At 36.8% G+C, this 26,930-nt stretch overlaps 1 protein-coding gene across 1 annotated transcript in view; it reads left to right on the top strand.

Moving 5' to 3' along the window:
- The first annotated feature begins 13,811 nt into the window (after nucleotides 1-13,811).
- Nucleotides 13,812-26,930, top strand: part of wnt5b (wingless-type MMTV integration site family, member 5b) — a 150,692-nt gene continuing 137,573 nt past the window's right edge. The window contains exons 1-2 of the mRNA XM_049475013.1: nucleotides 13,812-14,310; nucleotides 14,363-14,946. The gene's annotated coding sequence lies outside the window, so the exon portion shown is untranslated. The remainder of the gene's footprint in view (nucleotides 14,311-14,362; nucleotides 14,947-26,930) is intronic.

Genomic DNA, 26,930 nt, shown 5'->3' with positions numbered 1-26,930 from the left:
GCCTCGCCTCGCTGTGTCTTCTGTTGTTTCTGTGTGTTGTGAAAGGTTGCCATACCAGCACATAAAAACTGATACACACACACACACACACACACACATATAGACGAGAGAGAAAAGTCACAATGCAGATTATGACCTTACAGTCAGTCACCGTAGTCTGCAGTCCTCCATTCAGGGATGTCTTATCATACTGCTGCTCGCTCATGTGGGGCCCTGTTCCCATCTTTTTAACCCTTTCAGGCCTAAAGTTCAAGGATTCAAGGAGATTTTATTGTCATTCGCATCACATGTGGTACATGAGGTGGAACGAAATTGTGATCTCACGATCCAGTTTTACACCCAAAGAGCTGTTATTAATAGATATATAGATAAAAAAAGAATACAATAAAAGAAATAGAAAAAGAAATGGTGTTGTTTTTAGACTCTTTTAAGCACATAATTAATGTTAGTAATAATTAGTAAGTGTGTAGTAATAATAGCAGTAGTAATAATCTTTATTTATACATACATAAATGCAACTCAAAGTACTTTACAGACTGAATCATGAACACAAAAATGATTAATGCCATTAATAAAACATTTGCACACACTATAAAAAGTTAAAATAGGGCTCCGAGAGGGTTCCAGTGGACTAAGCGTTGTTCATATAGCTCGTTATCAGCTGCCGGAGCCCTGAGAGAGCACAGTCTCTCTCTCTCTCTCTCTCTCTCTCTCTCTCTCTCTCTCTCTCTCTCTCTCTCTCTCTCTCTCTCTCTCTCTCTCTCTCTCTCTCTCTCTCTCTCTCTCTCTCTCTCTCTCTCTCTCTCTCTCTCTCTCTCTCTCTCGGTGGGTACAGTACATGGAGCTCTCTCCCCTTATCACTCCTAGGGTGAGGACGATCAGCACAAGGCTGCGTCTGTGAGCTGATGTATCAGAACCGAGTCGCTGCGCTTTCCTCCGAGCGTGCTGATATAAGACCAATCAATTTGGATATTTTTAAGTTAATTTTTAAGTTAAAGTTACAAGAGCATTGAAAGTATCCTCAGGTGTAGTCACAAAGACATCAAAAATGTTACAATGATGAAACTGGCTCTCATCAGGTTCACCCCAGGAAAGGAAGCACGTGATTTCCCCCATTTTCCTCGAACAAGATAAGTTTATCAGAATTGCCAGCCTCCTAAATGATCACCTAAATCCTTCACAGAGTATTTTGATTTGTTTGGCCTAATATACCAGTATCTCCAAACTGAATGCTAAGTTCCATATAATGGGAGCGCCCTAAAAAGATTGTCGAACACAAAACGAATCAATGGCAGAATGAGCTGTTTTTCATTGAAAGAGAAGATTTGGGTTTAAGATTTTTATGGGTGCAACCTTAGCACATTCTCAGCTCTGCTGTTCATCTCAGTAATGTATGTTCCTTACAAATATTCTCCATTTAAAAGAGAAATTATAAGGCTTTCCAACTGTATAAGATTTATTGATATGAAGCATTAAAACAACCAAGAAATACACAAATCAACCAAAAACACAAATTCCCTTACTTTTTTATGCTATGTTTAGTTTGATGTTTAGTTTAGTTTAATGCAGGCCACGTATGTGTTCTATTGAATCACTGATGGAATAACCTGGTCTGTATTCAGTATATATTTAGTATATTCAAAATATATTTTCAGTATTTCTGCATGAATATGAACTAAAACATTATCAGATTTTCACACTAAAAGACCTAAAAGTAGATAAAGAGAACCCATTTAAACAAATGTGGCAAAAAAGTTTAAACATGGTCATTTATTTATTAAGGAGAATTATCCAGTATTACATATTTCTAAGTGGCAAACGTATGTGAACCCCCAGGATTAACAATTAATTCAAAGGGGCAACTAGAGTTTTTCAATCATCTGGGCCATATAGCTTGCTTTCATTGACAGAAAAATTAATTGTGAAGTACAACTCTGAATCCGTTTCTCTGATTTTGTTATTTATATGTTTATGTTTGAGTAAAATGAACACTGTTGTTTTATTCTATAAACTACAGACAGCATTTCTCCCAAATTCCACATAACATTATTGTCATTTAGAGCATTTATTTGCAGAAAATGAGAAATAATAACCAAAAAGGATGCAAAGAAAACAACGTTTTAAGAGACAAGAATCAATATTTGGTGGAATAACCCTGGATTTTAATCACAGTTTTCATGCATCTTCCATATTTAGTCAGCTGACCTCATTCTTTCAGCACATACTGTTGCTGAACCTAAACCTGCAGACCAACTGCAGCATCAACCAACCAACCCCACATCATTTACTTACTTAAATCCAGGTGGTGTATAATTACGTACTGTAGGCTACACCAGTATGACTGTGTGTGTTTTGAGTCGTATTGTGTCCCCTATGTTTGTTCCCTCCACAGGACTATCACCCTCTTCATCGCTCCCCACCTTTCTCACTAAAGATAAGACTGGATGATGTAGCTCTTTGTGCTTCAGACCCTCCAGACCAGAAAAGGTATCCGTGTGGTCTGCTGAGATGTCCTTGAGCTCCTCCTCCTCCTCTTTCTCTTCTTCTTCTTCTTCTTCTTCTTCCCCCGGCTGCTTTAATGTACGGACCCCCTGATGCTAGATCAGCTGCTGATAAAACACAGCACCACTATAGCCACCCACTTACAGCCTTCCTATCACTGCACTCATCTCACACTGTATTATATGGTGTGTAATAAATCACTGTGCTGATAACAGGAGAAGCATTTAGCACAGCACTGCATTATACACATGTCTCCAAACTCTGTGCCAAGATCAGAGTGAGCCAACGCAATAATAACACAGAGAGGAAAACACCCAGAGAAGGTAAGAGGAGCATGCTGGGAATCTACAGTGCTGAGGTGCTTTAATGTTTGTGAACCTTTAGAATTTTCTATATTTCTGCTTTAATATGACCTAAAACATCATCAAATTTTTAGTCCTAAAAGTCCTAAAAGACGAAAAAGAGAAGCCAGTTAAACAAATGAGACAAACATATTACACTAGGTCATTAATTTGTTAAAGAAAATTATATAAAAAATAAATATGTGAACCTCGAAGGAATAACAGTTAATTTTAAGGTGAAATTAAGAGTTTTTCAATCATCCAGACCATATATCTTGATTTAACTACTGGAAAAAACAAGCCATCAAACCAAGCTGAACTGCTTGAATTTTTGCACCAGGAGTAAAGCAGCATAAAGTTATCCAAAAGCAGTGTGTAAGACTGGTGGAGGAGGAGAACATGATGCCAAGATGCATGAAAAAAACTGTGATTAAAAACCACCAGGGTTATTCCACCAAATATTGATTTCTGAAATTAAATCTTTACAAATGTAGCCAGGTGGTGAATTGAGAATACACCTTTAAAATGTGTGTCTGTAACTTTAAGAAACACAATCAGAAGTGTTGTTACCCTGAGAGAGGAAAGGGAGGAGCTAAGAGCATGGTAGAGAAGGAGGCTCAAGCTGCAGTGAATGGTGGTGCTCCGTTTTGGGATCCATCCAGAGCCATCCTAATGAAATAAGAGGTAAAAATCAGGAAATACTGAACAATATAAGGTTTAGTTGGCCTATAACAGTAGTAGATGCCTATATTGCCTTTCTAAACATGTATTTTGGATGAATCACAACCAGATGCGGGCAGATGGCATTGTTTCAGTGGGGTAGTGTGCTCCTCGTGGTCAAGCCTTGTATTTTTCTGGGTTACAGAAGCTGTTTATCCAAGTTCTCTTAAAGAAATGCTCAAGTCTTGTTGAGTAAAGCTGAGTAAATCGAGGTGAGCTTAAAAACAAATATTAAAAGAGCTCTGTTAATGGTATTAATGTGGTATTAATGTTATTTATCTATTTTCTGTAATTAGTGCCACTACCAAATACTGTACTGTGTTCTAAGCTAGGGTTTTACAGTGTATTCATTTTATTTTTGTTATTTTGAGTACAATTGAGTACAAGCTCTGATAAACGTCTATAAATCTGTACACTGCAGTTGCAGTAAGTCAAAGATAGGTGGTGCAGTGTTGTTGTGCACTGAGAATAATATTTCTGCTCAGCCAGTGAAAGTGCTGATAGTCTGTATTTTGCTTTTATTTCATATACATTTTTATATTTCATAAAAATCAGAATAAAATACCCAAAAAGCTCTGCATCTTTTTTTGTTATTTCAGCCATTTCTCATGTATTTTCTTCAAATAAATGCTCTAAATTACTATGGTATTTTTTACTTGGAATTTGGGAGAAATGTTGTCTGTAGTTTATAGAATAAAACAACAATGTTTATTTTATTCAAACATAAACATATAAATAGCAAAATCAGAGAAACTGATGCAGAAAATGAAGTGCTCTCTTATTTTTTCCAGAGCTGTATATCAGACAATTCTATAAAGGAAAATGTCAGGATGTCTGCACATGAATTGAATCTCAAGAGAGGGAGGATCATGCAGCAGGACAATGACCCTATTCAGCATTTAAAATTTGCCGCTGCGCACAGAGAGTCGCAGCTGTGAGCAGTAAATGCAGCACGTACCGCGCTCTTAGTGTGTGAACAGCATGGAGCAGCAGAGACAGTGTTTGTTCATAGGAGTATATTATCTGGCTAATATATCAGATATAACAATATAACAGTTAGTTCCGACCTCACAATCTGATTGGTTGAGAAGTGTTTTAGCCGTGATGATATTCGTGATAACATCACGGCCTTCTCACACTAAACTTGTATCCCTCCGCCGACGCGTTTCCGAGTAACGGCGTATATACACAGTACAGTTTTGAATCATCGCCTCCACCGGCACCAACAGCAGCGTTAGCTTAGCACAGGCTAGTGCTCAGCCGTGGCACACTTGCCCGCAGCGCTGACTCGTCTTATGTGGAAAAAAGGGAAGGAAAATCGCTCGGCTAATTCCGTCTGACAGCCAGAACGATAACTTAACCAGCCAGGCTAGGCTAAACTAAGTTAATGCTGAGCTAAAGCAAGCTACGCTGACTGGGAATTTCCGAAGCGCGGATAGCTTGACTCCGGTCACCTACCCACAGTCCAGCCACACCGGCAAGCTAACCAATACCACCCAGCAAAACAAGCAGAAATGCTCAAAAAATGCGCAGCGTTCACCTGAAGACGACTCCACAGAGCAGGAGAGGAGAGTATTAGTGTTATTTCACGCTCCTAACGTTACCATCTTCACTTATTCCCAATTTTGATTTCAAGCTAACTTTTGTGGTGTTAGTCTGTATGAACCATACACTGTATGTAGTTAAGTTTCAGTTCTGTTACAGTTGTGGTGGAACTACTTTTTGGCGGAAGGAACAGTCCATATTAAAGCATATTCAAACTGAATTACTTAAAGTACTTTAATTTATTTTCTTTATTCATTTTGTAAAAATAAACTGTTGTATAAAAGCAATAGAACACTCCCTCTTGTGTTCTATTGCTTAATTAAACTTTTAGGGTCAAACTTTGTGTATAAAAACATAATAACACATTACTGATTCCAAATGAATTGCCTGCGTTAACGCTTTAAAGTTGATAGCCCTTCAAAAATGTACTATTTTAAATTTGTACTATTTTCCCCTCATCTGCACCAAGCTTGCTTTTCTAAAGTGCAAGAGGAGCAGCTGAACCACCTTATAAAACATGTAGAGCTTAGCAGTGCAGCCCCCTGCAGCAGCAGAGGCCCAGCTCCATGCCCTGAAAACAAGGCTAAATGCAGGGTAATGATAGAGACACAAAGACAGAGAGAAAAAAGATAGATAGAGAGATAGAGGAAGAGAGAGAGGTGTTTCCGTCGATGCCTCTCTCGTCCCAGCGTCTCGGGGATCCTGGATGCCCACGCTAACCATTCACTGATTGGCATTCAGCGTGGCCCCGCAGAGCGCCCGTGCCCAAACAGGAGTGCACCCAAACTGTAGAGGTCCTTCTGTTTAAAGTGTGTGTATATATAGAAGCGCATTTCTGCATGTGGTTTTCACAGAGCGAGAGAAAAAGAGAGAGAGAGAGAGAGGATAAGGAGGACCGTGTGTGTGGGCGTGGAAATGATGTGGTTTCAGCCAAGGCAGCCAAAAACACACTGATTGCGAGAAAGGAGGGAGGAGAGAGTGAAAAAGCCAGTCCCTAAAATAACAGTCTGTCCATAGGAACCATGGAAAAGTTATGCTTCTTTAAGTCTTTTCACATCACTGACTTCATAAATGTCATAAGGAAAACATGCCCTCATGAATGTAAGGGATTATACGGCCTCTCTAACATGTCACAGGCCAAGCATTGCTGGAGATGATTTGGAACTGCTGTGCTAAACTGTTGTGGTTTAAATGTATATAAAGTTCAGCAGAGTTGACTATAGGCATGCAAATGACGTCTTAAACGGACAGTTTTCTCTTTTCTTTTTTTTCCCAGAATTGAAGCAACAAAGCAGGGAAAGCAGGGTTACGAAGGTCCAGCGCTGGAAATGAATATGTAATGTTCGCGGATGGCATTTCCAAGAGTGGAAAATACTTACGTAACTCTGCTTTGTTACTGTAAATGTTCTTTTAGATGATTTGCTATTGTGTTTGTACATTTCCATGAGGAAAAAACATATTTGTACTCCTTATATATTTTCATTTAGACATTCAGAATAAAATAGAATAGAAAAAAAACTGGTGTATCCTTCCTGGCCCTCACAGCGCACAGCTTACCCATAGTTCACTGCTCATTAACACAACAGCAACAGAGCAGAGCATCATTGCAAAGTCATTTTTAAGTTTTTTAAATTGTTTATCAATTATTTCTTCAAAAGAGAAAAAGCACATGCATTTTGCAACACATTTTTTTCATGCATCTTTACATATGAAAATAATAGTAACCAAATAAATAAATATGAAAAGGTAGAAGAAAAACATTGATGTGATATGATCAATTATATCTGATCATATATACCACAATGGATTTACCAGAATCTTTCTGGAGTTTAGTGCAGGATCTTTTATGAATTGCAATTGACAGATAATTGGAAATCCAAGTAAGAAATAAGGGAATAGTGGGATTAAACAAAACTGAATAACCGTTTTCTTTGCAGCTGCAAAAGTAGTTAGATTAGATTAGATTAGATTAGATTGATAAACGGATGGATAGATGGACGGAGTGAGCTCTGGAAAAAATTAAGAGACCACTTCAATTTCTGAATCAGTTTCTCTGATTTTGCTATTTATAGGTTTATGTTTGAGTAAAATGAACATTGTTGTTTTATTCTATAAACTACAGACAACATTTCTGTTTATTTACAGAAAATGAGAAATGGATGAAATAACTAAAAAGATGCAGAGCTTTCAGACCTCAAATAATGCAAAGAAAACAAGTTCATATTCATAAAGTTTTAAGAGTTTAGAAATCAATATTTGGTGGAATAACCCTGGTTTGTTTTTAATCACAGTTATTTTTTTATGCATCTTGGCATCATGTTCTCCTCCACCAGTCTTACACACTGCTTTTGGATAACTTTATGCTGCTTTACTCCTGGTGCAAAAATTCAAGCAGCTCAGTTTGGTGGCTTGATGGTTTGTGATCATCCATCTTCCTCTTGATTATATTCCAGAGGTTTTAAGAGCTGTAAATATGAGTATAATAAGACCTTATAACCAATTAATAAACTCTTAACGCTCCATTAGTTAAGTAGTTTATTAATGTACCCTTATTATAAAGTGTTACACACTATTTTGATTATTTTTATCTGGCATTTAAACAACTTATAAATTAGTGAAAAAAAAATGTAATAATTCAGTGTCTAAAACCTCAATCTGCTGCTGAACACCAGAAGCTGAACCCCCATCAGCGCTCTTCCCTCGATGCTGTAGATCTATGAGATTACAAAGAGCCAGACAGCTAATTACAACACCATTACCACACACACACACACACACACACACACACAATCACACACACACACACACACAACTACAGAAAGATGCAGACTCATAAAACCATTACAGGCTCTGACAGGTTCTGGAGGAGGATCTGACCTGGAGCTACGACCACAACTGAGACTCGGCGCTGAAGACGATGCCTCACAGGAACAAGTGTTCGTCCTCATCACAGATGAAGATGAGCAGATTCCACTGAGCCGAAGCAGAGACTAGACTTGTTGTGGAGAACCACAAATATTAATGAGCATTCCTGTGTGACTGTAAGAGCAGAGCTGCTGAATGAAGCAGTGTGAGAGAGGAGGGAGAGATGCAGCACAGCATTTAAATTTGCTATTGTGTTTGTACATTTCCATGAGGAAAAAACATATTTGTACTCCTTATATATTTTCATTTAGACATTCAGAATAAAATAGAATAGAAAAAAAACTGGTGTATCCTTCCTGGCCCTCACAGCGCACAGCTTACCCATAGTTCACTGCTCATTAACACAACAGCAACAGAGCAGAGCATCATTGCAAAGTCATTTTTAAGTTTTTTAAATTGTTTATCAATTATTTCTTCAAAAGAGAAAAAGCACATGCATTTTGCAACACATTTTTTTCATGCATCTTTACATATGAAAATAATAGTAACCAAATAAATAAATATGAAAAGGTAGAAGAAAAACATTGATGTGATATGATCAATTATATCTGATCATATATACCACAATGGATTTACCAGAATCTTTCTGGAGTTTAGTGCAGGATCTTTTATGAATTGCAATTGACAGATAATTGGAAATCCAAGTAAGAAATAAGGGAATAGTGGGATTAAACAAAACTGAATAACCGTTTTCTTTGCAGCTGCAAAAGTAGTTAGATTAGATTAGATTAGATTAGATTGATAAACGGATGGATAGATGGACGGAGTGAGCTCTGGAAAAAATTAAGAGACCACTTCAATTTCTGAATCAGTTTCTCTGATTTTGCTATTTATAGGTTTATGTTTGAGTAAAATGAACATTGTTGTTTTATTCTATAAACTACAGACAACATTTCTGTTTATTTACAGAAAATGAGAAATGGATGAAATAACTAAAAAGATGCAGAGCTTTCAGACCTCAAATAATGCAAAGAAAACAAGTTCATATTCATAAAGTTTTAAGAGTTTAGAAATCAATATTTGGTGGAATAACCCTGGTTTGTTTTTAATCACAGTTATTTTTTTATGCATCTTGGCATCATGTTCTCCTCCACCAGTCTTACACACTGCTTTTGGATAACTTTATGCTGCTTTACTCCTGGTGCAAAAATTCAAGCAGCTCAGTTTGGTGGCTTGATGGTTTGTGATCATCCATCTTCCTCTTGATTATATTCCAGAGGTTTTAAGAGCTGTAAATATGAGTATAATAAGACCTTATAACCAATTAATAAACTCTTAACGCTCCATTAGTTAAGTAGTTTATTAATGTACCCTTATTATAAAGTGTTACACACTATTTTGATTATTTTTATCTGGCATTTAAACAACTTATAAATTAGTGAAAAAAAAATGTAATAATTCAGTGTCTAAAACCTCAATCTGCTGCTGAACACCAGAAGCTGAACCCCCATCAGCGCTCTTCCCTCGATGCTGTAGATCTATGAGATTACAAAGAGCCAGACAGCTAATTACAACACCATTACCACACACACACACACACACACACACACACAATCACACACACACACACACACAACTACAGAAAGATGCAGACTCATAAAACCATTACAGGCTCTGACAGGTTCTGGAGGAGGATCTGACCTGGAGCTACGACCACAACTGAGACTCGGCGCTGAAGACGATGCCTCACAGGAACAAGTGTTCGTCCTCATCACAGATGAAGATGAGCAGATTCCACTGAGCCGAAGCAGAGACTAGACTTGTTGTGGAGAACCACAAATATTAATGAGCATTCCTGTGTGACTGTAAGAGCAGAGCTGCTGAATGAAGCAGTGTGAGAGAGGAGGGAGAGATGCAGCACAGCTACATGTTTGTCTTTCAAGGATCAGATCATGTAAATATACCCTGTAAGGCACAGCGAGGTCAATAAGGACAAACTGTGTGGCTCAAATGTACTGTGTGGATTTAATGGTTTTACCTGAACATTATTTTATGAAGTAAATAAAGCAAAAAAAAAAAATAGTTTTAGATTAAAAAAAGAAAAGAAAGCATTTTTTTTTTACTTTAAAACTTTACCTTTAACCATTTAGCCAGAAAAAAAAGTTTGTTTTATGTGTTATATTCCTGTCTTTGTATCTCCTGCACCCACAAAGGGCTCACAAACTTTTGCACCCCATTTAATCCAATGAGGAAAAACATATTAAAAAATAATTAAGTTTCTCACAATCTGACTGATCAATATGGAGGTGTTTGAAAACCCACACAGTTTTTATCTACATAGTAAATTAATACTTAATTCCTACTTAATTTTAAAAGTATCCCTTTAAGAATCATGTAGTAACTTAAAACTTAAAAAAGGTATTTAGGTGCTTTTATCCCGGGAGCTGTTCCTTGCGGTTTCTGAATCTGGTAACTCTAAAAAACGTATCCGGTACAACAGAGGAAACTCTTGCTCTTCCTCTTCTGGGGCAGTCCTGATGAGTGCCAGTTCCATCATAATGTTTTTCAAGTTCAATTCTGAGACTGCACTGGAGGATACTTTTAAAGTTCTTGATTTCTTCAGATTGACTGACCTTTATTTCTTTTTTGTTTCTTTATTTAATTGAGTAATTCTTGCTTCTTATAATATGAATTAAAACATTATTCAAATAGAGCTATTTACTGTATACCTGTAACTCTACCTCTTCACTACTTTACAACTGATGCTCTCATTAAACACATTAAGAGACAAGAAATTTAAATAATTAACTCTTGATGAGTTCAGCACAGCTGTTAACTTAAAATATGAATTCCAGGTGACTCTTGATAATAAAGCTGACTGAGAAAATCCAGCAGAGATGTGCAAAAGTTGCTACTTTGCTACTAAGAATCTAAAATATAAAACGTATTTGTTTATTAGGTAATTGCCTATGCTCTATTCATAGTTTGGATGACTTTAGTATTAATCTACAATGCAGAACATTTTAAAATAATAATGAAAAAATGACTGATAGATGATTAAGGTGTGTCCAAGCTTTTGACTGGTGCTGTATATTTCACGGAGGAACAGAAAAATAGAAAATGCTCCAAAAAAGGTTTTAACATAAATAAAAGTTAATAAAAGAAAGTTTTAAAAATGTGTAGATACAAGGTTCTTGTGTGACAGGAACAAAAAGAGCATCAGTCCCTTGTACATATACTGAATGTACTGAGAAATGTTATTGTAGTAGAAAGTCAATTTGGCTGAAAACTGACTAAATTGATTTTATTTTTTTGTTTTTTTCGTTAAGAGAGAAAACAAGCTCTTATCTCAGATCATTTGAAAAGAATACTGTGTTTTGCATGATCCACAAACTGCAAGCTTTAATTAGGAGTGAATGCTGAGGCATTGCTGGGAGAAGCACACACACACACACATACAGACACACAGGACACATTCCATGGATAAAGCTCATGTGCTTTTCAGGACTCGTGTGCTCATGAATAAGTTTTCACCTCATCAGTGTGTAATAACTGTAATGTATGATCTCACTGCAGTGTGGTGTGTGTTCTTCACTGCAGGTCTGGAGGGAAGACTGTGAGCAGAGGTGCAGGTGTGAGATATGGGCAGGAAGTGATGGATCAGGATGACTCACAGGTGAGCGGACAGTCCTGACCTGTCTGCTCATCTGCACCTGTTCAACTCATCCAGTTGCCAGAAGCAAAAGCTGTCTGATAGAGTGTGATTGAGAGCTCTATTATCATCATTACCGTCAATTCACACACTTTGTGTGTATGTGTGTGTGTGTGTGTGTGTGTGTGTGTGTGTGTGTGTGTGTGTGTGTGTTTGTGTGTGTGTAAATTGGAGCAGCCTGGTGGCCAATCTTCATTAATTGCACATTGCACCAGTAAGAGCAGAGTGTGAAGGTTCAATTAGCAGGGTAAGAGCACAGTTCTGCTCAAAATATTGCAATGCACACTATAACATTATGGGTGACATACCAGAGTTCAAAAGAGGACAAATTGTTGGTGCACGTCTTGCTGGCACATCTGTGACCAAGACAGCAAGTCTTTGTGATGCATCAAGAGCCACGGGATCCAGGGTAATGTCAGCATACCACCAAGAAGGTCCAAACACATCCAACAGGATTAACTGTGCACGCTGTAAGAGGAAGCTGTCTGAAAGGGATGTTTGGGTGCTAACCCGGATTGTATCCAAAAAAACAAAACCACAGCTGATCAAATCACGGCAGAATTCAATGTGCACCTCAACTCTCTCTCTCTCTCTCTCTCTCTCTCTCTCATATATATATAGAGGCACCTTTGGGAATTTCAGTAAAGAAAAAGCTTCTTATCTGTGAAGTAAGTGTTTATTAGCTCAGCAAAACAGCAGTATTACAATAAATACAATTCGAAATTTTACATATTGCTTGTTTTCCTTAAAAACATCTATTAATATCTCCTCATCTGAATTTAATAGAGATATTCCTAGTTCTTATCATAGTTCTCAACACCTGGTTTGATAATTCAAATCCTACTGATGTTAAATCAGGTGAGAGCTGTTGTTTATCAGTAAGCTGATTGGTAAGCCGCTACTCAGCGTGGAATCCTTGTATGGCAGACAGTTAAAGCGGGTAACTGGTGCAATTTTGGGGGATACTGCTCATCCCCTGCATAGTGAATTTAGGTCACTCCCATCTGGTCAGAGGTTTAGAGTACCAAGATGTAGAACAAAACGATACAAAGACAGTTTTATCCCTGCAGCAATAACACAAGCAAATAGAACAAATAAGGCACAGAGACTTTAAGAAACTGTAAAGATATTTGTGCTATGTGTAAGTCTGTGTTTGTTTAGCTTATTGTATGTTTTGCCTGTTTTGCTCATTGTATGTTTTGTTTTTGTTTTGCTTATTATATGTTGTGGTTGTTTTTGGTAAATTTTCTTTTTGTAACGAGATGCTGCTTCACATACTGTAAACCAAATTTACCTTTGGGTATAAATAAACTAACCTAACCTAACCTAACCCTTATCAGAATAGACTATTAACGAACGAGCCAATTGAAAAGTTTAAAAGCCAATAAAACAATAACTTAAAAACTTGAAAAAAAAACACTCAACACTAAAGCCAAAGTGGCAAATAAAAAGAGCTAATTTTTACTAATTGTATGTGATTTTTAATCACACTTTTTTTATTTTATTTTTTTAGTGTTTAGGGATGTATGGCTTGTGAACAAAAAAGTCCATATTAAATATAAAATAAAGAATCCAAATTTACGTTAAAAACAGTAACTTATTTTAATTAATTGGATTTTAATGCTATATAGATTTTATATTAGAATATTAGAGTCTTCCTTTGCGTGCATTACAGACAGAAAATGTTAATAATAAAATATATATTTTTTTATTTATTATATTTTTATCATTCAGGTTTGAAAGGGTTAATGCGCGCTCCCTTTGCCGCACTCCTGATTTAGCGGGAACATTAATGCGCGCTCCCTCCCACTAAAACAGCAGCACTGACTTAAGTATAAATGCGCGCTCCCGCTACCCTGCTCCTGATTCAGTGGTTATGCGCGCTCCCGCAGTTCACCACTAGTTACTCGAACAAAATAAATGCGCGCTCACTTTGCTTCACTCCTGTTTCAAATGAAACGCGCGCTCCCGTTGGTTCAGTTCTAAACCAGTGAGAACATGATACCTATAGTGGGAATGCGCGCTCCCGCTCGTGCCTGTTTCCCTCCCCCGAGAAGAGGAGGAGGAGGAGGAGGGCAGGCCTGTGAGGGTAAACCCCGGCCCGCACACACTCCTTCCTCCAAACCCATTCAGTCCGAGACCGGGACAGCACTACTGCAGCGCGTGTGTGTGTTTGTGAGCGCGCGTTGCCTAAATAGAATCTATATATATATCGTGCTTACAAAAAAGAGTTTGTGTGTGTGCTGTGAGAGCGTGCGCTTCGGTGTTCAAAGTCTTTTGGGACAGAAACTTTTTCGTTACTTGTGTTTTTGTTCAGTTTACTTTTCGCGCGTGCCTTTACGTTTGCGTGTGTGTGTGATCGTGCGCATGAGTGTGCATTCGTGCGCATGTGTGTGTGTGTGTGTGTGTGTGTGAACAGAGGCTATAGCCGTAGAGCTGCGCGAGCGAGAGCATCAGTCTGGGACCCTCTCACACGGCTGGAGTGTGCAGACTGGGAGGACTGGTGGTGGCGTTACTAGCCTGTACTGGAAGCCCCCCAGAGTGTTCCAGGAGTTTCAGTCCCACCTGTTGCGCTCTGAAGAGAGCGAGGAGACGTTTGGAGAAAGTTTGAGACGTTTGGAGAAAGTTTGAGACGTTTGGAGAAGTTTGGAAGAACTTTGGAGAAGTTTGGAGAAAGTTTGGAAGAACTTTGAAGAAAGTTTGAGACGTTTGAAGAACGTTTGAGACGCTTGGAAGAACTTTAGAGAGAGTTTGAGACGTTTGGAGACGTTTGGAGAAGTTTGGTAGAACTTTGGAGAAGTTTGAGAACTTTGGAAGAACTTTGGAGAACGTTTGAGACGTTTGGAGAAAGTTTGAGAACTTTGAAAAACTTTGGATAACGTTTGAGACTTTTGGAGAAAGTTTGCGAAATTGAGGGAACTCTAAACAGCTAAGAGAGAAAAAGTGAGAGAGAGAGAGAGAGAGAGAGAGAGCTTCAGACATAAAGAGAGAGAGAGAGAGATCAGCCCGCTCTGCTCTTCTCCGTACGCAGAGCTCCTCCAGCCAGCTCCAGCAGGAACACCGCGGTGGAATCTGTACACTTTTCCTCACCAGAACTGTCTTCACACTGCTGCTCAACACCAGAACAGTCACTCCGAGAACCCAGATCTCCCAGTACAGCAGCAGCAACATCTCCAGAACTTAAAGGAAACACGCGCTGGAAGTTTGGGAAAGTTTTGGGAAAGTTTTGGAGCAGAAGAAGATCAGCGCAGCGCCACAGCAGTAAGACCCTGCTTCACTCTCTCTCTCTCTCTCTCTCTCTCTCTCTCTCTCTCTCTCTCTCTCTCTCTCTCTCTCTCTCTCTCTCTCTCTGCTTTGTGTTTCTCCCACAAATGCCCTCCTCTCACTTTCATTATTCACAGCTTCTCTAACTCAACCCCAACTCAGGAGGAAACTTTATCAGAGTTAAACTCTTCTCTGAGTGTAGATATACTCGCGCGCGCTCTGTTAGACCGGGGTTCTGTTCTCTGTGTAATCTCTATATAACGATCTGTAATCCACGATATCCTTCAGTCTATCTGTAGTAGTGCAGCTTCATGCTGCACTGAGGAGCAGAACATGCTCTCAGAACAGCTTCTTCAGATGGAGAGATATAGAAAGAGTTATATACAGTATTGTGCATATGTTTTTTTAGGCACCTGTGGGAATTTTAAGTAAAGAAAAAGCTTATTTAAAAGTTTATTAGATCCGTAAAACACTGAAGCGTTACAATAAATACAATCAGCAATTTTACAGCACTGTTTTCCTTAAAACATCTCCTAATCTCTCCTCCTAATCTGAGTTTAATAGAGTTATTTCTAGTTCTTATCACAGTTCTCAACACCTGTTTTGGTCAATCAAATCTGATGTTAAACCAGGTGAGCTGCTGATGGAACTGAACATAATATACACATGTAGGCTGATGAGCATCCAGGAGAAATCTGGAATCTCTACACTTTGTTCTTCAGCTTCAGCTCACAGGATACAACATACTTGCCTAAAAATGAGAAATTTGTGTTACTTTTTACTGCATTTATGTTTATTTGCACCTGTTTAAATCATATGTGGTGCTTTTTTTTTTTTAGACAAAACACTCGTATTACTGAGATAAAAGAATTAGTATAATTCACTTAGGTGCCTAAAACTTTTGCACAGTACTGTATATGATTTGTGTTTCCTGTTTTTTTTTTGTGTAGAATGTCACTGTTTATTATTAGTGTATTAGAGTGTATATCAGTGTATGTCATTAACTGATGTATGGCTGCTGATTGGAGAACTTATATTGGAGTACATAGTAGGTGAAAACATCCTACATCATTCCATCATCCACAATTAGGCCTCTTAAATGAACACTATCATTTTTTCTAATATTAATTTTGTCCATTTAGATTATCTCAGTAGATATGCCCATTAACGTGAATAAGCTGGTATATTGACTTTACTAAAAAAAAAAGCAATTTTGTCTTATTTATTATATATTTAGATAGAATATTTCAAATATTTCATATTTTATTTCTATTATCTGAATGTTCTTAACACATTAAATATTAAAATGTTCATGCTCTGACTGTAATGCTCTTAAGATATGCAAGTAGAATTGCATTCCTACGCTTTTCTACCTGGTTAAAAGTTTCACCAAGTTTGTTGTGCTGTATAACACCAAGCTTTAAAAACGTCCTAAAAAAAGAGAACTCACATATAAAACAGTTGAAAGAAGCTTTTAGATGCTTAAATGGTGTTGTAAATGATGTTAAAATGTTCATCACGTATGTGGTTCGTTATTTAATTGGTATAAAAATGGTTTTAATATTGTTACAAACCCTATAAAAAGTTTTCTTTAGTAAAACAGTATTTCATTTTACAGAAAATCTTAAAATAGTTAAAAAATACTCTTAACAAATACTCTTTTTCTTGTCTTTTTTGTCTTCTCTTCTTTCTTTTCTCGCTGGGTTGTTACTAATACTGTTAAATCATGACAATTCCTATATATACATAATTGTAGCAGCGAATCATTTTGATGTAGGTCATGTTTCTGGTCTTGTTTTGCTCTATAAAGACTCAAAGACTCATTGTTAGAGGTTATAAGCTGTCGTATGTGTTGTGTAGTGATGATGGGTTGTGTTTGTGTGTGTAGTCAGGGCTACTTGCTTGAGTTGAATGTGGATCAGAACAATACATTGTTTGCTAATCATTATAGTGGTATTGGCCTTTGCAGCTCTGACACCACAGAAGACCTCAATAGGCAATGGGCCCAGTGACCAATCACAGTGTCTCATTGTCTCATTATATGCTGTGAGCATCCTGAACAAGCTCTAGATGAGGGATCCTGTGAGTTTTTTGTATTAAGGAACTTTAGAAATCAACATATGGCAACACATTGGCTTAGTGGTTAGCATGTTAATCTCTTAGCGCTTGGGGTCTTGGGTTCAAGTCCATATCTGGGTGGGATTTCCATGTTTTCTGCATGTTTTTTGTGTTTCCTACCACAGTCCAAAAACATGGAGGTCATGAAAATTGAATATTCTATGCCCAGATTACAATTGAAAACCCTAAAACATGCCCTGATACAGTCCTCCAAGTGAACGGTGGTTTCCGGTTGAGAGTATGCTGTGTGCGATTGGCTGCCTCTTCTCAATAGTGTGTTGAATGTGTGTAGAATTTAATTGTATCCTTTAGTGGCAAAAAGTGTATATAGTGCTATATAAGTGTAATTGTAAGTAAGTAAGCAACACTATTGGAGAAAATACATTGAAATAGCCAGTAATCTCTCATATTTTTGTTCTTTTTGACGTAATGATGCATTTTTTAACATGAATGATTTAGTAAAAAGAGGGAATTCAAACATGAATTACAGATATATATATATATATATTTTTTTTTTTTGATATTTGTTGGTGTGTGTTAAACCTTGTTCCAACAGCAGTGTGAACTTAAGCTGATTAGACTCCACTAGCTTGTGTTAAAGCCTCAGAAGAGCAGAGGAAACCTCTTGAAACTTTGATTAAAGTAGGACTTCTTTTTGCCAGTCAAAAAAAATAAAAACTTTAAAACTTCAGAATCACAGATTTAAGTGTAAAATATACAGTATGTCGTCCACTGCAAAGAGTCATAATACACAGAAATAGTTACCTTTCTTAAAAAGGCATCTTTACAGGTGAACGAAAAAACTTTGTTACATTTCAATAAAGCAATGTAACAAAAACAGAAAACAAACACAGAAATGCAAGAAACACAATAAACAACACTGGGAAGCTAAAAAACTAAGAAAACAAAGTAGCACACAAAAGAGTTCACAAGGAACACTGAAACAAAGGGGCTTAAATACAAGCGGAGGGTGAGGAACACCTGGAGCCAGTAACGAGGAGGCGGGGTTACAAACAAGACACAAGGTGACAACACAAATGGCTAGGGCGGAGACATGACAATAACAAAACAAGGCCATGTGCTTTAAAGACCACATAGCTGGGAACACAAGATAGGAAAACAGAGGGCATTAGTTTATTTCAATATGAAACTTTAGAACAATACAAATAACAACCAAATTAAAAATATGTGTAAAAAAATGGTAACACTTTACATTAAGCGTTGACTAACTAACATGAATTAATGCATTAATTCATGTTAGTCAGTGTTGGGCACGTTACTTTGAAAAAGTAATTAGTTATAGTTACTCGTTACTTCTCCAAAAAAGTAACTGAGTTACTAACGGAGTTACTCCACTATAAAAGTAATTAGTTACCAGTAAAAGTAACTATCGCGTTACTTTTTATTATTCGCCCGTCAAAAAAAGGAAATCAATTATGCATTTACTATTATTATTAGAAAAATAACAAAAAATAACAAACGAAAATAAACCCAAAATGTTGACAAAAATATAATCTAACGAATTTCAAAAAAATAAAACGAAATTCTCCACACAACCAAAGAAAATTACTAAAACTTGTAATACTGAAAAAAGCGGAAAAACGCGTCTGGGGATGAAATTTAACAAACCAAGCCACACTCAAAAGAAATATGTATATATAAAACAAAATAATGGACAAAAACAACAATTTAATGCCCGTTAAAATGGTATTAATATAACAGCTTCACCAAAAGAGAATAGAGCTTAGATCGTGCCCAAAAAATCCGACCCAGCCGGAGCCCGTGCACATTCTGCCCAAGCCCGAACCATAAACTGTCATTATGAGCCTGACCCGATCCGCCCCATAAACTGTCTGTTTTCGGGCTGATTGAATGAGCGAAATATAATCAGAATTATGTTAATTAACACTGTAACATAGAAGCATAGAACTATCATTTAATTTAAATGATTTTTAAGAACAGCTACACACAATGCTGCAAGTCAAACGCCGAGGCGTTCACGTGCGCCCAGAGCTACGTGATTACAGTTTTCATTTTTATTATAGTTTAATTTTATTTTGTTTTTATTTTTTCTGTTCATTTTAGGTTGGGCTTGCTAGCGCGAGCGCTTTACACAAGAACTAACGGACCACGAGTGCCGCGCGCTCGGCACAACAACTCCCGCTGTACAACTCCGCTGTACAACAGCGCTTATAAATAAATTAAACACAAAAATTAGGGTATTCTATCAGTAATTTCAGTTCGTTTTAGTTAGTTTTATAAACACAAAATACAGTTCGAGATAGTTATGTTTTTCCTTTTAATTACCGTTTTTATTAGATTCAGTTAACACAAATGTTTTTCACTTTCAATTTTCGCTATTTCGTTCGCTTTAGTGAACAATAATAATTGGTTACTTAGCAACGTTGTGATTATCACACCAGAGCTTTATATAAAATAAAAATAGGAGCCTGATTTCGGGTCGGTCCTCAGGTCAGGTGGGATTCGGGCAGAGAATCTAAGCTCTAAAATAGAAAGCAGCAGCACCACAAAAACCGGAGCAGCTAAAAAGAGCTTAACGTCCTTAATTCGGAACTTGGGTTGTCCACGGCAATCACTGAATTGATTAGAGCACGCAAATCGTCACAATTGTGCCTCACTTCACCACGCCAACCCACAGGCACAGCGGCCAGAAGCTCAAGTTCACCGGACAGAGGAGGGGTTAACCAGGGCAAAGCGAAATAAAAAAAAAAAGTTCATAGAGCTGCTAAAGTAACGTGCAGTAACGGGGTGTCGGAAATGGTAACGGCGTTATAGTTACAGTCATAGTAATTAGTTAGATTACTCGTTACTGAAAAAAAGTAACGGCGTTAGTAACGCCGTTAGTTTTAACGCCGTTACTCCCAACACTGATGTTAGTTAGTCAAAACTTCATGTAACCAAAATGTGTTACCAAAAAAAATCAAAAATCAAAATTTGAGTATCCATATAGTCCAAGCTCATTTTCCATTCTTCAGTAAAGAACCCCAGAGTCCAGATTCCTCCACCCTTTGTTTAAGAGTGTGTGTGTGTGTGTCTGCAGGGTGTAATGTAGAAGTGAAGGTGTGTGTTGTAGCACATACTCATCTTCAGACCTCATCCTCACTAACCTCACCTTCCTGCCCGTCAGCCACTGCCACTCTTCACAGCTCTTCTCAAAAGTCTACACAAGGTTAAGAGCTCCTGTAACAGTGTCCTGACCTTCACTTTGCTGCTTTCACGACTTTGGTATTCCGTTCACTTGTCTAGCCGCCTCCCCCACTGCTTCCCCCACCACTTCCCCCACCAGTCTGCAGTGCTGAAGTACAGCTCATCCTGACCTTCAGGTCCATTTCCCATTCCTGACTGACAGCTGACAGCCTCCACCTTGTGTCCGTCTGGAGATTTATCTTTTCCTTCTCAGTCTGATTGAGCTGTAGTGTCTGATAGCTCACTATTACTACTACTACTACTACTACTGCTCACATCAGATTAAACTACAGTTACAATTAGACAACTTGGATTTCTGCATAAATTGGTCATTAAATGTGTTCCGATCTTCACCTAGGTCACAACAATAGACAAACACAGCCTTCTTAAAGTAAAACCACCCTAGTGAAAAAAAAGTAGATTAAAGTATGCTAAGCATTATTATGCTATAATGCACTAAAGTCTTCTTGTAGCCACATTTTTAATCAGTATATTTAAAGGGTTTGTACTTATTATACTTTAATTACAGTATAAAAATAGTACAAAAGCCTACTTATATTGTGGTAAGTGTACTTAACTGTACTAAAATGTAACTATTTTAAATATACTTAAGATACTTAACATTTAAAAATATATAAACTACTTGTATGTATGTATGTAACCCCATATTTTAAATGTGCTTACAGTAAAATTATAATATATTTAATGATTATTACAACTGTAATCATGTGTATAGTAATTATTATTATACACCGGGTATGTTATAAATGTACTAAGAATTGATGTATAATATTTTTACATTAGAGTACAAATAAGCTTCTTGTTCCTGTCTTTTGTGAGTTGCACACTTCTAGTATACTTCGTTGGGTATAAAAATATATTTTAATATACTGTTAAAGCAGGTTATAAATGTAGATAACTGATTATCATCACAGCAGCCCTGTAACAGATCAAGGACGAAAAATGCTCCTTTCCCTTCGAGCTCCTTGTTTTTGTGAGCATAAAAATCATTCGCTCGAATTACTCGAAAATGCCATATTTACAGTAGAAGGACTTATTAGGATTTATTTTATTTTATTAAAACCCATGTAATATTATTTTATTCCACGTAATTTTGGTGCATTTCTACTGGTCTGTTCATCATAAAATTCTGTAAAAGTACAGGCAGATTCCCATTATGTAAAAAGTAAAAAAAAAAGACAGAGAGACAAGGTTTTTGCGTGACAGCAACTTCATTCTTCAGACCAGGTCTTTCCTCCTCCCCGGTGGAAAACAGGTGTGCAGCATAGTGTTGCACATCATTATTACACTTAAGTATTATTTTGGAAGATTATTACTTATTATTGAAATGAAATGCATGTACATGAACTTAATGCATGTATTTTACCTTTTTTTTGCCTACTACTTAAATTCATAACAAATTAAAATGACTGGGATTTTCCTGTGTGGACTCTTGGCTTCAGTATTTATTTTATTTATGGAATAAATATATGAAAGCTGTTTTCTGTCTGTTATACACAGAAAAATAGGACACTACTATCCTAAAATAAAATGTATATAAAAATAAATTAAATTAACTATTTTTTTATTCCTAAAAACATGAAAATAAAAAAAACAATTCTAAATCACAAAGAATTAGTAATAATAAGTTTGTATTACTTTTACTATATGTATATATATATATATATATATATATATATATATATATATAAGGTTTATATATAAACCTTATATATGTATATATATCAAGTCAAGTCAATTTATTTATAAAGCACATTTAAAAGACATCAAGTGTCAACCAAAGTGCTGTACAATAAAACAAAACAAGATTTTAAAGAAAGCAAATCAGTGATTATTAAAAAAAAAATAATAATAAATAAATAATAATGATAATAATAATAATAATAATAATAATAAGCACTTGAATAATTTACTTGAGTGAATTAATACATTAATTTACTTAAGAAGACAACAATAAAAAAAAAAATATATATATAAAAAAATTATATATTTTTTTTTGTGCAGTGGGCGGGGCTAAGCTACTGTTTCATTGGCTGGTTTATGATCTATTCTGATGGACAACAGGTCTGAATAAGTGTTCTGTGCAACAAAACATTTGAAAAAAAATAAAAATAAAAAATAAGACGATGTCCATTGTAATTGACTGAAAGTCTGAAAGGGTTAAAATATGGTTATTTTATAAAAGCTTTTATACTGCACCAAATAGTACTTTTTAGTAGTTCTTGTAAAAAAAGTGTGTTTAGGTTCACACTAAATTGAATAAGACTTTGACACAGACCCAGACTTTTACTTAATTATAGTTTTTCTCGTATGTTTTATATTCCTGAATTAAATTAGCTGTGTTTCAGTGTGTGCTTAATTTCCATGTGAATAAAACACTGTACAGTATATAACTCCAACACGACTAACGCCAAACATAACTGCTTCAGCTATATGGTCTCGGTCTTGAGAGGTATTTTTAATTCATGTGGAAATGTTGACATTTGATTCAGGGAACTCGGTACACCTCTTCCTCTCTCTCTCTCTCTCTCTGTCAGTGTGTGTGTGTGTGTAGGAGAGAGAGAGAGAGAGAGAGAGAGAGAGAGAGAGAGAAGTTTGGAATGTGACTGCTCGATTAAGACATTGATTAATTTAATGAAATGTTGGAGTTCTGAGGAGGAATGAGGAGCTGCAGACATTGGCTGGGCTCTGGGAAAGCTGTCCACAGCTGATTCAGAGAGATAAAACCATCAGCAGCACACCTGCACAAGCCAACTTGCCTTGAAGGAGTGTGTGTACACACACACACACACACTTACACACTTACACACACACACACACACACACTCAGAGAGAGAGAAAATCAGTCTCTCTGTGTCCTCCCCCTAAAAATACAGGCGAAAATGAATCTCCTCTTCTAGGTTTGAAGCCACAGGTATGAAGACCACATTTAAAATACACACTGATGGAAAGCAGTATATTTTACACATATATGTCCTATTGCCTCTATTCTCTGTGAGCTTGTATAAGCAGTTGTATAAAATATACAAAATATACAGCTCTGGAAGAAATAAGAGGCCACTTATAAATTATGGGTTTCTTTGATTTTACCAAATTGAAAACCTCTGGAATATAATCAAGAGGAAGATGGATGATCAAAAGCCATCAAACCACCAAACTGAACTGCTTGAATTTTTGCAGCAGGAGTAAAGCAGCATAAAGTTATGCAAAAGCAGTGTGTAAGACTGGTGGAGGAGAACATGATGCCAAGATGCATGAAAATAAAACTGTGATTAAAAACCACCAGGGTTATTCCACTAAATATTAATTTCTGAATCAGCCAACTTTTTACGTATCGTTCTTTCTGTGAACAAAAAAATTAATACATTTTAAATGCAAAAGAACCAAAGAACCTTTAATATTTTTGTTCTTAATATCATATTTCTTCTTACATTACTTTTACTTTTATACTTTTAAGTAGTTTTGAAACCTGTACCTTTTACACTTTTACTTCTACAGAAGTATTTTAAACCCTTTAGAAGTACCTATACTTCTACCTACAGAGTGATGAATGTAATTAATTTTAACCCCTTTGATCACAAGAGTTTATGTTTTGTTAGTACTTATACAACAACTAAACAATATTGCCCAATTTTAACCAATTATTGAGCACCTAAAAACATCATATGTTCTTTTTAAAAATATTATTTAAGTATTAAAGTAAAATAACTAAATATTCAATGTTTAATTATTATTTAACTTTGAGTTTTCGCTTAAACTCTGATAATAAATGAAATAAATTTATCTACTGCTGTCTTATGTCTTTTGACACCTGTACTCAAATAGCTCTGGAAAAAAATAACAAGAGAGCACTTAAAAATGATGAGTTTCTTTAATTTTATTAAATTAAAAACCTCTAAAATATATTCAAGAGGAAGATGGATGATCACAAGCCATCAACTAAGCTGAACTACTTGAATTTTTGCACCAGGAGTAAAGCAGCATAAAGATATCCAAAAGCAGTGTGTAAGACTGGTGGAGGAGAACATGATGCCAAGAAAATGATGCATGAGAACTGTGATTAAAAAAAACAGGGTTATTCCACCAAATATTGATTTCTGAACTCTTAAAACGTATCATTTTCTGCAAATAAAAGCTCTAAATAAAAATAATTTATTTGGAATTTGGGAGAAATGCTGTCTGTAGTAATCCAGAATGAACTGCTGGTGATTTTAGTGCACGTATGTGTGAGAGTGGTGCGCAGGCGCAGTACAGTGTAGACGGGGAACACTGATGGATGCTGACGGGCTGCTGTAGAGATGGTACTGTTATGGAGCTCCTGTAGTGATGGACAGAATATCCTGCAGTGTGGTGGAGGCCTGCAGACAGGCCCTGTTATCTCAGCACTGACAGACAGACAGCACAGCCTGGGGCCTGAAAGCTGTGTGAAAGCACCGGGGTCAGAGGTCAGGAGCGTGTGTGGGAGGTTTTGAAGTAGTGCTGCCACTGCGGGCGAAGTGTTACTGCCATAGATTAGACCTTTAATTAGACCTGAGATTTCTACAACAGTGTTTTATGCTGGTGTAACTTTAACCCACCCACAGCATCAATAATTCAGTATACCAACAAACCAAGATCTGAAAACACTGTTACTATTTACCAAAACTTTTTTACCAAAGGTTTCAGCTCAAACTTGCCTTCATTTTCAATCCAAATCGTTTAAACTCTGAAAGTGACTGTAACCTGATTAAACCTGTATTGAAACTCGATTAAACAAAATCTGATTAAACTTATCCCTTATACCCATGTCGAAACTTGATTCAAACTCTGACTGAAATCTGATTAGACCCTTATTGAATCCTAATTACACCCTTACTGAAATCCGATTAAACAAAACCTGATTAAACTTATATTAACACTAAATTAAACCTATGCTGAAACCAGATCCAATTCAAAAACCTGATTAGACCCTTATTGAAACCTGATTAATTCCTTAATTAAATATGTCCACACCTTACTAAAACCTGATTAAATCCTTATTGAAACCTGATTAAACCCTGACTGAAACCCGATTAAATGAAATCTAATTAAACTTATATTAAAACAAGATTAAATTTATATTGAAAGCTGATTCAATTCTGTCTGAAACATAGTTAAACCCTGATTAAAACCTGATTAAGCTTATATTGAAATCTGATTAATTCCTTATTGAATCCTTATTAAATCCTTATTGAAACCTGAATAAACGAAACCTGATTAAGCTCATGTTGAAATCTGATTAAACCCTTATTAAAACTTGATTCAGTTCTGATCCTGGAACATGATTAAACAAAACCTGATTAAACCCTTATTGATACCTGATTAAACCCTTATTGAATCCGGATTAATTCCCTACAAAATTGTGTCCACACCTTAAATCTAATTCAATCCTTATTGAAACCTGATTGAACTCTGACTGAAACCCCATTAAACCCTAATTGAAACCTGTTTACACCTCAATTCTGACTAAAACCTGATTAGACCCTTATTGGAACAGATTAAATCCTTATTGAAACCTGATTAAATCCTTACAAATTCCTGTCCAGACCTAACTGAAACCCGAGTAAAATCTGGCATAATTCTGTACCATCTGATTCAAACCTGATTAAACCTTGATGAACTTTCTGTCCATTTCTGATTGAAATCTGACACCATTCTTTACAAACCAAATGTAAGCCTGGTCTAAACCTCTGTGTAAATATAACAGTTTATACACATGTTCTTCCTGAACTCTGCTTTCCTGAATTCACCCCCTCCGCCCCCCTCCGGCTCTGTGGACCTTGAGGCGAGACATGAGTGAGGAGTGACTCCAGCGCGTGAGATTAAAAATAGATTATGGTAATAAAAGTCTGGATGAAAAATAAAGGAGAAGCAGGGGGTAAACGCAGGCCAGAATTCATTAAAGGAGCGAGATGGAATATGAGGACCCTGAATATGAAATATGAACCTGACCTGAAACCCGACAGATATTTAAGAAATGATTTCTGAACCGGACCGAGCGCGTTTTTTAGGCGGTGCTGTGGAGATGGAGAGCCCCGCTGGACGCTCTGCAGATTAGCAGGTGCTCTGTTATGTGGACAGAAAACATTTGTTCCATATGCTTCTCCGTCAGCAGCTCCTCACTGATTCATCAGTCAAATTGTGGAAGATGGTGAAAATGAGGATCAAACAGAGGCCTCTGTTTAGCAGGCGAGGGGCCCCGGCCGTGTTTAATTGTCTCGGCGATGGCTTTAGCACATGGGTGAGTAATGGTCGGCTGAACAGTGTGCGTTCAGCAGTTGCAGAATGTCTCCGGCTGTGGTATGCTAGTGTTTAGCGCTGCTGAGGCATGTCCTGTTTCTGTCCTCTTAAAGGATACAACCTTTTCACACGTCTCTGTGAGTGGAAACCAGAGAGCTAGCACTTCAGCCTCTACAATTACCTTAATAGCTGCCATTTACACATGGACCAGCATGCCTGAGGATCTGCACACACTGTTCGCTTCGTTCCTAGCATGTGCACTGTGCTTTTTGGGCAATACAGTATGTGATAATTAACATTACATTGTTATCAAGCAAAAACTGTTTAAAAATGTACAAAAGGAAAATAGATATCAATATTTGGTGGAATAATCCTGT

This window comes from Astyanax mexicanus, chromosome 2 (genome assembly GCF_023375975.1).
Source record: "Astyanax mexicanus isolate ESR-SI-001 chromosome 2, AstMex3_surface, whole genome shotgun sequence".
NCBI classification, from domain to species: domain Eukaryota; kingdom Metazoa; phylum Chordata; class Actinopteri; order Characiformes; family Acestrorhamphidae; genus Astyanax; species Astyanax mexicanus.
This window is presented reverse-complemented; position numbering and strand designations above follow the sequence as displayed.